Source organism: Falco rusticolus, chromosome 6 (assembly GCF_015220075.1).
Source record: "Falco rusticolus isolate bFalRus1 chromosome 6, bFalRus1.pri, whole genome shotgun sequence".
NCBI lineage: Eukaryota > Metazoa > Chordata > Aves > Falconiformes > Falconidae > Falco > Falco rusticolus.
In genome coordinates this window covers 31,590,161-31,602,523 of record NC_051192.1, presented here as the reverse complement: position 1 = coordinate 31,602,523, position 12,363 = coordinate 31,590,161, and the positions used below count along the sequence as shown (strand labels likewise).

General features: G+C 42.0%; 1 protein-coding gene across 7 annotated transcripts in view; it reads right to left on the bottom strand.

Annotated features, from left to right (window-relative positions):
- The window catches only part of PKIB (cAMP-dependent protein kinase inhibitor beta), a 56,025-nt gene that overhangs the window by 27,293 nt on the left and 16,369 nt on the right, over window positions 1-12,363 (bottom strand). Inside the window, exon 1 of one of the 7 annotated variants that reach the window (XM_037392026.1) lies at window positions 7,506-7,607. The exons of the other annotated variants lie outside the window; for them this stretch is intronic. The gene's annotated coding sequence lies outside the window, so the exon portion shown is untranslated. Of the gene's footprint in view, window positions 1-7,505; window positions 7,608-12,363 lie in introns of those variants that run through there. 7 annotated transcript variants of the gene reach the window in all.

The following is a 12,363-nucleotide window of genomic DNA, read 5'->3' as shown; positions in this document are numbered from 1 at the left end:
ACAAGTTAACTCTGGTACAGAATCAGTCAAGGTGATGACTGGTCATCAGACACATTTTATACTTCCCTGATGCAGGAAGTCACTCCGTCTCTTGCCAATGGCTACTGTTTTGCTGTATGCGGCTTAATTTTTTTTCCCCCATCTGTCTTTTTGCCTAAATTAAATCCACTGTCTTTGGTTCATTTCCTGCTCCCGCTCCCAGAAATTGCTCCGCTTTGTTTTGGACCCTGAGTACAAGTTCTTTGAACTTATTTGGGGCTAGAACATTAGACAGTATTATTTCTTCATTTGCTGAAGCAGAAATAACTTCATTTTTATTATACTCAACTACCTCAGCTAAGTGTTTGTTGGAATGTAGTTCTGCCTTCCTACTAATTATTGCTATGGCTTCTTGCCAGCCATCACTTTGAGAAGTTAAATACTAGCTTCCAGATGAGCAGCAATGCTAAAGACAACAGAACATCATTCTAAATAAAATAGATGACAGCATGAAAGGAAAGCAAAAATTTTCCTGCTGGGACAGTTGCCTACAAGTCCTGGCTAAGCAACTCTCTCATGAAGACAATGTAGAGTTTTGTCAAAATAGGAGTTTGTCAACATCTCAAAATCAGCACACAGGGCTCACTTGGTGGAAAACAGCAGAGATATCCTGCATTACCTGTAGACCTCTAGGAGTGGGACAGGCTATACCTGGAGGTGTCTGCGCCAAAGCGACAAGTAGAGGATAAAGCAAGGCTGAAAACACAGTGATACAAAATCATAGAGTATTTCAGGTTGGAAGTGACCTCAGGACATCATCTACTCCAACCTCCTGCTTAAAGCAGTGTCAATCATTCTCACCACACTACTCGGGGATTTGTTCAGTCAGCTTTTGAGTATCTCAAAGGATGGAGACTCACAACCTCTCAGGGCAACCTGTGCCAGGGCTTGACTGTCCTCATGAAGAAAAGGCTTTTCCTTACCTCAAGCCCGAATCCGCCCTGTTCTAATTCATGACCACAGTCTCTTGTCCTCCTGCTGTGCGACTCTGTAAAGAGCCTGGCTCCATCTTCTCAGTAACACCTTACAGGTATAGGAAGGCTGGTCTTAGGTCCCCCCAAAGTCTTTTCCAAGCTAAACAAACCCCCAGTCCCTCAGCCTCTCCTCACAGGGCAAAAGTTCTTTCCCTGACCATCTTGATGGTCTCCTGTTCCACTTTATCAACATCCTTTTGGTAGGACAGGAGCAAAACTGAACAGACTTCCCTACTGGTCTGATGAGAGCAGCCCAGTATGTCATTACGCCTGCCTTAGTGAGTAATGTTTAGCTTGTTGCAGGCAATGCAGAAAGCGGGATACACAGGCCACAGTTACCAAGAGTTTTCAGGCTGAGCAGCTCACTCTGACAGGGGTGCAAAAGCTTGGGAACTATCAACTGCTCCAGCAGGACTTGGTATTCTAAGAGCCTCCATCTTTTGTAAACTGGGCATGGTGACAGATTTCCAGTTCAGCTGTGAGACATGTAGAGCAGACCATGTGGTAATCCAAATCAGGCATCAAAAGTCAGCTTTTTTATTCTGAATAGGGCTGGCACTGAGTCTGGTTTCCAGATGGTTTTCTGTTGTGTGTTTCTGTTGCTTAGAGGAACACAGCAAAATCAGAAGGGAAAATCCTTCCCCACAAAGAAGCAAGAAATCAGGGAAAGAGAAGTAAAACCACAAAGAATCAAGCAATAAGCAGGAAGTTAAGTCACTTCCCACGTCACAGTTTTCTCAAATAAGGAACCAGCTGTGGAAGCTCTCACTTCTATGCCAAGCAATTCAGTGTTTCACCCTCCTGTCTGTAGTACCTTTGGCTGGCATTTTCCAGTATTATTTATACAGTCAGATGCAAGGCAGCCAATTAACATGCTTGTTATTTATTAACAAACATGGTCTTTGAAAGGACAGATGCTCTTGTTTACCATACCCTTAGATTTCAGTCTCCACATCAGTGTTTGTGCTCAATGCCATACAAAGTCTGACTTCTTTTGTTCTTTATCTGCTTTTGTTATTTAATTTTTCAAACTGCTTGATGCCTGTATCAGGGTCCGTTTTAGTTGTTTCCATCTTTGGAAATGTTCCTTACAGTTCACTGATCTCACATTCATTAATGAATATCATTAAAAGTCAATGAGAAAACTCAGTTTAAGAATTTGACCCCTGGAGTAACTCTGGCTTCTAAAAAGACTCCCAGCACAGCTGAAGGTCACACACTTAATGCAGTGGGGACATGACAAAGTTGACTTAAAGGACTGCTAACTACACTTACCTTTAGCTATTTGACTATGTTCCATTTATTTCTTGTACTAGAGTGCACTTATTACCTAGCAAAAGACAACTCAAATACAATAGGGGACAATGTCAAATCAATAAACTGAAGTGCAATAGACAAGCAAATGCCACTTTAACTCCAAGTTGTAGCACTATACACTATTGTACTGCATAGCGCCAGTACATAGGAGCACTCAAATCAAGTGTAATTTTTGTAGTCGCATGCTTAAAACCACATATTTAAGCACTCTATACAACTGGGGCCATAACTGCTTGTTTTATCTCATCTCCTAATTTAATCTTTCAAAATAGCAGTTGCAGACTTAAGAGAGACCACCAGGACACAACAGGTCGAAATATTCTACTTTCTAGTCTTAACTCCAGAGTACTGAGTATTGTTGACTTCTACAGATATTGGGGAGAGCTGAAATTATTTACCAACTTAAAGGATCAAGTGCTATTAAAATAGAAGGAATGTGCAAGACTTCACCAGAAAGCTTTCTTTCATCAGGGAAATTTTCTTTTCTGACAGTAGACCTCTCCCTGGCATCCGATCTCCTGTAACAGCCTGATACACTGAGGCACATTCCTGTAGGTATGCTGTGGTGCCATGGCCTTGAGTCTAGGCCCTCTGAGGAGAACAACAAAGCAAAAAGAGAGCAAGTCATCAAAACCAGGATCCCCTCTGCTGCTCCTACCATCTTCCCTAATGCAACCATAGGGGGTGAGCCTGGAGCTCCTTGCTGCTGCTGAGAAGCAGTAGCTGGGACAGAGGAACAGGAAGGCACATTACCCTCTAACTCTACTGGTCCTTCAGCACTTGTCTCTTGACCTTGAACTCATGTTATAGCTTCCTCACTTCTTACCAACTTTTCTCTTTTCTTTCCATCTTACTGGTGCACAATGCAAGCTAAGAAGCTTTGTGGGCTTATTACTTTTCAAGTCAACTGCAACTTACTTGGCCTGAAGCAGAAACACAGGAATCTACAGGCTGTGGTAGCCAAAAGGTCAAACTACCTTTGTACAGACAAAAGCAGTGTATGGACAAAGGGGCCGATTAACCTGTGCCCCTAACCCCACACAAGTTGATGAACGGGTATAACATTACTGCCAGCTGCACTGTAAAAAAAAAGGCAAATGTGTGGTTGCAGTGTTAGGACCCAAGAAAAACAAAGGGTGAGGAGCAAGCGGCATTTTGAAGGGCAATTTGATTTTAATCATTGGTCAGAAATTTGCCAAGGGCAGAGAAAGCATTTTGGGCTTGGCACTGTCCACAGTACAGCCACACAGATGCCAGCATGGCAGTAAACCACCTTTTTTCACATGCCCTAGCACAAGGTGGACACAAGCAGAGCCACATGGACAACAGCAGAGCACCAACTGGGCAAATCTGCTAGTCTGAGACACAGAAAGAGCCACAGACTCAAAGGGGGCTGGGGAGGGATGGTGGTCAAAAGGATTTAGTCACTCCTTTTATACCATAGAGAAAATCCTGCCTGTTTATCACACAGAAAAGCAGAGGAGAAAGAAATCTCCCCCAAACACCAGTATGCAATTTTCAGTGTCTTACAGTCACAAGTCAGCAAACTCACACAGATGGACCTAGGTCTGAGTGAGGTCACAGCTTATTTCCGTGCAGGTTATCACACTGTGCATGGGATTTTTTAAGCACAGTTATAGTCTCTGACATCCTATCTAAAAGAGTGGTCACCATAGTAACGCCTGAATCATATGGCACTGCACACCTGATCCCAATCAATCCTGAAAACATCTTTTTAAAGAAAAAGATTCCTGGAAAACTGCAGATGGAGGTTTCTTGCTGAGATTAAGATGCTGTCTTATAACAAAAATGGAAAAATTACCTTATAATCTTCTCATGTGACTCTCCCTCCATACAATCCCATTCTCTTTTAGCTTACAAAAGTGATAGAAAATAAAAAAGGGCAATGGCTTTGTGCTGAAAAGAGTGACAAACAACAAAGTACAGCTGGCATGGAAGTGATACCTTGCATTTGTCTCCCAGAGCATTAACTGTGACTTCTGAGAGTACAGCCATGCTCTGGCTGCTGAAACAAGACATAAATACGCCCACCAACATACTCCCAGGACACCAGATTTCCCCACAAACGTTAAGAACCAGAAATTTCACCAGCTTCTTTCTGCCTTTTTGCTTTCCCAGTCTGCAATTCAATTTAGTTGGTTAGAGTTGTGTGTGGGTAAAAGAAAAGCATGTTTAAAGAAATGGTATCTGCATTTAGCTTGGCACCATGGCTTTCTGAAGTGCTTTCTGCCACCAGCCCTCCAGACACATCCAGTAGTCAAAAAGCTGATAAAGTTGCTGGTGTCTCTGGGGTTTTTGGTGGGCTGCTTCTGTTTTTTTTACAGCTCAGCTATACCCTAGCAGCCTTTGGGCCATCTGTGCTGTGCCTGCTCCTCTGTTTCAACAGCCTGCTGCCTCTTGTTATCCCAGCAAGGACACTGCTACAGGTTGATGAAAATAATCCCAGCAAATAATTCATGCATGAAGTTCAACCAACCTCCAGCAGTATTTCCAAGACAGTTGTGACATCTCCTGTTGATTCTATCCATTATCTTCTGTTTGATCTATCTATTATCACTACTTTCATTATCTGAAAGCCTACTACTTCTTCTTTGGAAAAGACTGGTTTTGTTCAGATGGCTTCCATCTCATCTATATTTTATTTTTCAAATAAGTCACAGCTATAATCATTTATTCTGACAGTGCGTCTCCTTTATTCGATGTGATTTCAGAACAGGAGAGCCACTGAATTTGTAAATGCCATTGACTGACAAAAGTTGGATATCCAAATGCCATAATAATGCTAATAAATTTGCTTAGAAATTCTTCTGGCATCCTGGAAATGGGTGTAAAAACAACAGGAATAGATACCGTATGAGTCCAAGGAGGTAATAAGTATTCCTTTACTAGACTTACTGAAGTCACTAGAACTTGCCCTCCTTTGCCATTGCTGACCCACCAGAACAGATTATGTGCACATGAACTCCTACCACAGGTTTTTTCAGCTCATCTGGATGACTGTACACTAAAACTGGCTAGGAAAATGCTCCCATAACACATTCCCAGAGAGATGGTCATATCCAGGACCGACTAACTACTTAAATCATTAGATGACCACTTAGAAAAAAGCTGTAACTATTGCTGTTCAGAAAAAGTTCCATCAAGATTCTTGTAATAAAGTGCAGTCAATTGGGTAGTTATGAGATATATATATAAATCACTTCACATGCATCACAACTGAAATGTAAAATCATACTTGTTTTGCTTAGATAGGAAAAAAATCCCCTAATTCTAGTATAATATTGGCCTCTATCCTACGCAAGTGTTCCAAAAGCAAACCGAGCAGAGATAGAACTAAGATGTATGTTGCATTGGAGCTAGAAAAATAATGGGAACTGATGATATATAAACATTTTATGGCAGTTGTTTTCTGCCCTCAATATGTTGTCATCCAATACGGATACCTCCTAGCAGCTGTGCAAGGCATTTGTATTGCCTGTCGTGCTTCAGAAGTCAGTGCTAGTGGCCATGGAGTCCTATTACACATAAGGAAGTTGGGCTTTAAATCTGCTTTCATAGTGTGGAAGTTACCTTTATGCAGCTGTGGTTCTGACGCGCGTCTCACAGTAAATGGCGTTATCGTTTGACAGGGCAACAGACCCCAATGACAGAAATGCAACGTTCCAAAATCAAAATGAAGAAAGCAGTAACACTTTATTGTGTTTTAAGCTATGCCAGTGCCCAGTTACAGTTTTCAAACCACACGGGAATCACTAACAGAAGAGATCCATTGATTTTGGCAAGAATCAGAGACCATACTTAACTACGTCCGGTATCTTTTGCAAAGATAAGTAGCAAAGGAAGATCAGGAAAGTGCAAATGAGTTGTTACAGCAATTGAGAAAGCTGCCTCTTGCCTCCTGTGCTGTATCAGCCTTTAGGAAAGAACTCAAAATCTGCCCTTCCCAAATCCTTGAGTTTAAAGACAACAATGTAATCCACGCAGTGAAACACAAAACCAGTCTACCCCCGCCCTGAAACAACTTTGTCATAAATAACTAATTAACCATGCAGTTCAGGAAAAACCCAGCCAAGGAACAGAGCCGCTGGAAAATAATGATTCATTTGTTTTCCATATCTATTTATAAATTAGGTGTAACAAAAAAAAAGCCATGAGGGTCAACAACTTCATGAATATTTTCATTACCTTCTCTAGCAGGTCTTCATGTGCTTTTGCTGACAGTAAGATCACAAATCTTTCCCCCTTATGCAGCTGACTCATCAATGCTGTAGAAGCTGTCAGTACTGCAAGTTTTGAAATGTATGCTGAACTGATGCTTTCTGTTAAGGCTGCCTTCATTTACTACTGTCCTTGTGTGTATGAACTTCAAATATCCAATACTGGACGTGGCAGGTGCCATTTAGGCTGGGTTGGTTTTTTTTAGTGCTCCCTTAGGAATACAATCTTATGTAAGCACATCTACACTGTGACTGTTTTTTATCCTCTGATGCTGTACAGTATAAATAAATAATAAATAGCTTGCTAAAGTTATTTATACAAGTGCAAACACAAGTTCACTAGATTTGATAATACATTTTCCTTTTGTACTAGTGTAAAATAGTAGTCAAATAAATACATGATAAAAATTTGATCCATAAAAAGCAAACAGAATCAGAACAGCAGAACTAGCAAGCAGAACAAGTCAGCAAGTTTGCTGTCTGAGTTCCCCTTTCAGATTCAGACTTCCAGCCCTGGCACCTACAGTAAACATTTTCTTGCCCTAGTCCGGTTTTAATTTCTGAGTCTCAGTACTACCTCCTAGAAGCATTTGACAGCTGTTTTCCCCTCCTCTTTCTGCGTCTTGGAGAAGAGCAAAAAGCAAAGATAAAGCCTGAAGTCTCTGACAGTCTTCATACTGTGATTGATGAGGCTGATGCTCTACTAAATTTAAACTTGAAAGCATCAAAACCAACACCCCTCTGAAGCAGTGAGGAAGAAGACCACCGATTCAGCCCATTGCTGTCAGTAGCATAGTCTGAAGTTGCTTGAATAAGCTCAAAAATATTTGAAGACAGAGGCCTGACTCCTAAGCCAGTATTTATGGTATTCATTTACCTGCAATATGGACTTAACAACCACTAGTTTCTATCTGTGAAATGTAAAAGAAATTGCTACCTTCTGCAGCTCAGCGCTCCACTCCTCCAGTGGCACCAGGAATGGATTTCAGGCACCCATCCCCAGCGAGAGCCACCTCCCCAGTGATCAGGAGAGGGGCAAGTCACCCGAGAGGACGCTCTGTGTCCCTGTACAAAGCTCCCTTTGTTCCCCCAAGACTCCAGCTAAGGGTCCTTACCCTCACTTGTGGTCATTCCCCGCCTGTGAAACACACAAACAGGAGCACTGTGCAGAAGCCTCTAGCTAGCTGGCTGGTGAAGCAAGGGGGATGTCCAGCCCACCCTGGGGTGGGGGCATCCCTTATAGGGCCTGAGTCTTTAGATCTTCAGTGCACACAGTTTAGGAGTCTACCTCCCCACCCCATCCTCACTTCTGTCTTTTCTCAAATAATTTGACCTATTTGGAGTAAAATGAAACTTGGGTGTGTGTGTGTGTCTGTGTGTGTTTGATCTTTACCAAGAGCTGTTAAATCACAAATACTTGTGAGTACGGCCTTAAGGACCCAGACGTTTGATTTTATGCATCACAGAAAGTCATGGCAAATACCAGTGAACTCTCCAGACGTTCACCTGCCACTGTTTTCCCAAGGTAGCCATGCCTTTCCCAATCATTCTCAAGATAAAAATGTAAAAGCCAATGGACATGCCAACAGAGAAGGAAGAAATGGCACCTTAGAGCTATTCTTGATTTTTGTTCACGTTCTGTTTCCAGTGAAGGCATAACCGCTCCTAACTCCCACTTGTTTTGGAATGAGGGGTGGAGGCACCTCCAAACCTATGTCCCAAGTGCATCTGCTCTTTGTCCATACCATGGGCTGCAGAAAGGTAACCCAGAGGAGACAGCTCTGGCCCATCACACATGGAAAGGGGCAGCCTACAGACACTGCTAAAGAAGTGCTTTTTATACATGGAGGCCCTCACAGTTAGGCTCTTGACATACTTACCCAGTTGGCTCCTTCTGCCTTCAGGTGCGTTTGCATCTGTGTTAGGAGCAGCCTCCAAAGTGTTGAGCTCTACTGAAAGGCATTTCAGGCCAACTATTGAAATGCACAGGCTTACTGGCTGAGTACAGCTCTACTGCAGGAGAGGGACCAGAACTTCAGTCTACCGAGAAACCATTCTCCTTAGGCTTCCCACCTATTCCCGTGACTGCAAGTACAGCATCACTTTGGCTGTAAGGGACCGACTTACTCTTTCTTCTGAATTTTATAGGACATCTTTAAGGTGCACACAGAGCAGCTTCAGAGATTCCCCTGTCCTTTCTGTGAGAGGTTTACACATGGTCTCTCCAATGAAAAAATCCTTTCTCACAATTTCTCCTGGGTGCAGTATAATTATACTGACCCGAGTGATTGTTCCCCACTTCAGTGTGGTGCCTATGGAGTCCTTGGAGACTTTGAAGCAAAAAAGGTGTCTATATTAAAGAAAGATAGATATTAAGTTAATTTGGATTGAATACTTGATCCGATTTGTGCTGGTCAGGGGGAGCATTTACAGGATTTTAGACGCAGGGCAGCTCAAAGAGGGGGATTTTGTATAAACTCGGAATAGCAGTGAGGAATTCTACCTTCTGTGAAGTATCTTTGAACCCTGAAAGGATGCACAATGACTTAATCCTCCTCATACAGCCTATGCTGAACATGAAGGATATTGGCAGGCATGATTTCCATATTGTAAACTCCTATTTGAGAAGTTTATCTTTCAAAAATGGATGGAGTTTATACATTTGCACATTTTTACCATTTCCAGACCAGAGATAGGTGGGCTCTACATCTGAACAGATAAGGGAGGACAATTTAATTTCTGATCTCATGCTGTCAACTAGCTACACAACTTGTGTCATGAGCATTACCTGAAGCGAAATATGTTTAAAAATGACATTTCATGACTTCTTTTATCAATTTTAAAAGAATGTCTATAGCTGATCAGTAGATTATCTTATGCTTAAGCCACATCTACTTACAGTTGTAGCTCTTTACCAGTAACTTGTGTAAGCAAAAGCATTCTACTACTTTCAAAAGAAATTTCACAGATGCAGAGAGAAAAAAACATTTTCCATATCCAGTGTTATTAATACTTATTGATAAGCATCTCAAACTCAAAATCTGTTGTAAACATTCAGGAACGAGCACCACAAAGCAGCTTGTTTTCAGCAAAAGAAAAACAATTTTTCAAAAACAAGTCCATCTACATTATAAGGCTTAATTAAGCATTTTTTCCTAAACAGTCCTGGCTGTAAGTGTCTACTGAATTACTTACTGATTTGCAGAACTGCTGAATATCTGCACTTCTCCTATGGGATCTCTAAGAACTTAAGTTAAAAGATACAGTGTAAAAATAATCTATTTTAATTAGGCTTTAGTTTTAATTACACAAGTTCACATGTTTTGTTAACATGTATTTTCTTTGGATCTTGAAATACGACGTTAAGAAGCTCTGCTTTCCTTCTCAATAGGATCTTAAAAATCACCAGGACTGTTTCTGTTTCTTCCAGAGCTGTTACTAGTTCTTGTTTCATTCTTTTCTTCTGGGACATCTCAATGTATACCTTCTGAAAACAAGAGCAGGTAGGTGATCTGAAGGTTGTTCACTACCCTTCAGATAATGAGAAACATTATTTCTATGAGCAACGTTCCTGCCTTCAAAACTGCTTACTCTGCAAAGCGCTGGCAAGACCCCTGTATACCTGAAGTGGACAGGAAAGCAATGGATACAGCTGGGGTAGGTATAAAGAGACAATTACACCAGCTAGCAATGAAAGGTAGCAGTGACACCCAAAAGAAAGCTGAATTACAGCAGCAGTCAGGCTTAGCTTTGAGAAGACTGGCTATCATTCTGGATGTCCTTCCCCTGGATAAGATCTCTGTCAGAAGCCAACACTGCAAATTCCCACACCACAGATTTATGGATTGCTTTACATGACACGTGATCTTGGCATTTCAAATGTCCTCAGAATCAGCAGGCAACAAATATCAATTGTTTCCAAGACAGAACTTGCCTGATGTCATGCAGGTGGCTTCAGGAAACAATTTCTGGCTCTCTGTGACAAATCTATCCTGGATCTGAAAACTGGGTTCAATCTAAAGAGATGACTGAGAGGTCCAGGAGGTAATTAATAACATTGAGAAGGTCATTTAAAAAAAATACAGAAGAAAGCAAAATCTATTAACAGCTATTAAACACAAAGATCCTGTATCTGGCTCAAGTAACCCATGAGCTAGCTGCTGAGCACTGGACACATGGAGAATACACAAGGGGAAGTACTTTCATCTGCTCATAGTGTTTTTCCTAGGCACTTATTTTTGACCTTTCTCAGCAGCAAGGCACTATGCAGTAGATAGCCATTTGATCTGAACAAGTTCGACTGTTCTTATGCTCTGGAGGAGAATACAAAAATAAAGATAATAAAAATACCCACCCACTCCCAAATTAAATCCTTATTATGTCAGCTCAAAGCAAATGGAAAACTTCCCTCCCATACCAAAGAGCAGGGCAAATAATTTAGTCAACACTGATTTAAGAAAACCGATTCCTTTCTGACACCCAAGCAGTGGAACAGCACAGCACACCAAGATTTCTAATCCAGTGTTTGCTGCCCAGTGCTGTGGCAGGGCAGAACATCAAGTTTCTAATGAAGAAGACCACAAAACCACTCGGTTTTGATTTCCACCTCCAGAAGCTTCTGTGTGAGACCACTTCCAACTAGCCCCACAGCAATCCCCTGCAGAGGGGAAGGACTAGTTCCTCCTACGGCAAGAAGTCAAACAAGTCTGCTGATTTTGGAGAGGTAGAAAGCAGAATCTGAAAGTGGAAAATTACAAGGGTATTTCGGGCTAATAAGACATTACAGCTTTCCGATGAAAATGGGAAAGGATCCCATTAACTGTTCATTCAGCTCAGTTGTTTTTTTTTTTATTTCAAAGAAGCATTAGACAATGAAAAAGCACTCTGAAGATTGAAAGAGCTCAATCAGAAAAGAACATAATATCAATTTTGTCTTCCTGTTGAAACCGTCTGACCCTTCCACTTGCACTGAACTCTGCTTGAATGGTAAAATGGGAGGTTTCACAGCACACAGACATGAACACACAAGTTTTTGCATATTGATCATCCCCGAAGCCCAGCAACTCTCCACTGGTCGCTGCAGAGGCAGCCCTGCAGTGCTGCAGGGCAACAGGAGCAATCAATCCCTGAAGCAGTGCTCTTTAAAGCAAGGTGATGCTGAGGAAATCTAAAAGTCAAATGCCCCAAAGAATCAACACCTGCTCTCCTGTCTACAGAGACATCCCTGACATCGGGCAGTCAGGAGATGACAATTTATCTGCTGTATCTGCCATAAATAAAGCCATCAGCATAGATGTGAGAGCTGAAGTCAGCAGTTCCAAAACAAAATCCCTCTTTAAATTCTATGATTAGAAGACAGAGGGTGTCAGAAGCTCAGACACACCCGAGCTGCAGCTTGAGGTCACTTGCCAATGTTCAGCTGAAGCAATCTGCCAGCACACCAGGGCTTGCCAAAAGTTAAATGGCATTTGGAGGTGAGGGGAAGGCAGTCCCAGGGAAGACTGAATCATAATCTGATCCCTGCAGAGGTGGAGAGGGACAGTAGAAATGGAAAAGCATTTTCTTCAGTTTTTGTTCTTGCACTGTGCAGGGCAAACACAGCCACAGCCTAAGGGAACCCCTCAAGGTTAGAACTGCACTCTTAGCTGTCCCGGGAACAGCACCTCTGCAAAGAGCAGGGGAGGGAAAGCAGGAATCATTAAACCCCAGCCTTAATCTCTGCATACTCCATTATACCTTCATCCATCAAATGGGATTTTTACAGTTGCTTTGCAAGCCCCCCTGCAAAACTCCTT